Genomic DNA, 2439 nt, shown 5'->3' with positions numbered 1-2439 from the left:
ATTTCGTCGATTGCGTTTTGACTACGAACAATGCTTTTCAGACCAATACCTTTCAAATCAGTGGAATTAGTTAAATTAATTAAGTAAAACAAAAAAATATTTACATACATCTCTCATTAGTAAATCGCAGCAAGATCGTACATTTTTTTTTAATTTAACGAACTTGTTGATGCAAATTATTGTTGACAAAAGGCAACCGTGGGCCCCAATCCTACTCACAAACTCTTGCTGACAAAAAATGTTCCCAGCCCGAATTTGCTACTTCCCTACTACTTAGGGTTAATATCTGTTTGTGTGCTATACGTCAATAAATAGTTGCTACCATAAGCTTACAAGCTAAATACTCCCGTTGGCTTCGACGTTTTAAATTAACTATGCATGTTTTTTTTACTGTCTAAATGCAGCATTTACTGTTTTTAAGAGTAAATATTTTTATTTAATCTCATACTTAAAATATTATTTTTGTTAATTTTGATATTCAATGCCTTCACACGATAGTATAACATTACCGTTTTCATCCACTTTATTTCTTCTCATGAGTTTTATTAAATCAAAAATTACAACAAAAGCAAATAGGTATCACCAAAAATATATATCAATAATAATATTTTTACCTTTGTGATAAAATCTACACTGTCTCCTTAGTATCTGTAATGGTCGGGCTTAAATGGACCAGACTTCGGCACACCCAAATATTTGGATTGGTCATCGGACAATTTTGTCAATTTTACGCCCAATTTCTCCAAATGCAGGCTGGCCACTTCTTCGTCGAGTATTTTGGGCAACATATGCACATCGACGTTGTACTTTTCAGCTTTAGTCCACAATTCAATTTGTGCTAGCACTTGATTACTGAACGAATTGGACATCACGAAGCTGGAGTGACCGTGCGCGCAACCCTAATTTACCAATCGTCCTTCGGCGAGCAAAATAATATGACGTCCATTGGAGAGTGTATAACGGTCCACTTGTGGCTTAACATTTATCTTCTCCTTGGCATTGGCATTAATCCAAGCTACATCAATTTCACAATCGAAATGACCAATGTTGCAAACGATCGCATCGTCGGGCATGTGTAGGAAGTGAGCGCCAGTGATGATGTCCTTGCAGCCAGTGGTGGTTACAAAAATAGTCGCTTCCTTGCATGCCTCTTCCATTGTGGTAACTTCATAGCCTTCCATTGCAGCCTGCAAAGCGATTATGGGATCGATTTCCGTGACAATAACACGTCCGCCAAAGCCACGCAACGCTTGTGCGCAACCTTTGCCGACATCACCGTAGCCGGCAACGCAGCATACTTTTCCAGCGATCATGACGTCTGTGGCACGCTTAATACCATCAATTAGCGATTCGCGACAACCGTATAGATTATCGAATTTGCTCTTCGTCACCGAGTCGTTAACATTGATGGCAGGAACACCTAGTCGACCTTCCTTCATCATTTTGTACGAATTATGTACACCGGTTGTGGTTTCTTCGCTCAAGCCCTTGATGTCTTTAAGGTACTGTGGGAACTTTTCGTGCACCAAGTTAGTTAAATCGCCCCCGTCATCGAGAATCAAATTCAATGGCTTATCATCAGCGAATACCAGAGTCTGCTCAATGCACCATAAGTATTCCTCATCGGTCTCACCCTTCCAGGCATAAACTGGTACGCCAGTCTTCGCGATAGCTGCAGCTGCATGATCTTGTGTACTGAATATATATTACAGCTTGACCATTGAACTTCTGCGCCCAGCTCCACGAGTGTCTCTACCAATACGGCGGTTTGTACTGTCATATGGAGACAGCCAGCAATACGTGCACCCTTTAAAACCTTTTGTGGTCCATACTTCTTACGAATGGCCATTAGGCCAGGCATTTCATTCTCCGCGATTATGATGGCTTTGCGACCATACTCAGCAAGGTTGATGTCGGCAACTTTGTATTGTGGCTTCATTTTATCCTATTTGCGTTTGAGTAGGAACTGAAGAGTTAATTTAAAAAAATATCTTAATTGTTGCCGATTTAAGGATATAGAACTATTTTATTTGAATTTGGCGCAAATTCACATTCAGAACTCACAACCGGCTTGAATGGAGATGAAGGAAAAAGTAAACTTGAATCTGCTTGGAGTCTGAAAAGGAAAAATATTAGTGTTAATTACAAATTAAATTTACTAATTTTTACAACCTCTACAACCTTGTTACCTGCGATTGCGTAATTCCCTCGTGTATGAATGTACTTTCCATCCCATTCTTCCAATGAAATGAATGAATTTTCTTAATTGTCCTATTTGTGAAACAGGGCTTGGACTTATGAAATTATTTAGTACGCACCACTCTAACAATTGGAGTAAAAACCAATTTTCGTAGTAGCCGGGTTTCATCTTTTTTCACATTCGCAATATCACAAAATTGGAATATTTCACATAATGATCAAAGTAATAAACTTAACTTA

General features: G+C 38.8%; 1 pseudogene; it reads right to left on the bottom strand.

Moving 5' to 3' along the window:
* Positions 1 to 511: 511 nt before the first annotated feature.
* Positions 512 to 2208, bottom strand: LOC118755269 (annotated as a pseudogene).
* Between the last annotated feature and the right edge of the window lie 231 nt (positions 2209 to 2439).

This window comes from Rhagoletis pomonella, unplaced genomic scaffold (genome assembly GCF_013731165.1).
Source record: "Rhagoletis pomonella isolate Grant_MI unplaced genomic scaffold, Rhpom_1.0 Rhpom_scaffold_05765, whole genome shotgun sequence".
Lineage (NCBI taxonomy): Eukaryota > Metazoa > Arthropoda > Insecta > Diptera > Tephritidae > Rhagoletis > Rhagoletis pomonella.
Note: the sequence above shows the minus strand (reverse complement) of the source record. Positions and strands in the feature narration are given on the sequence as shown.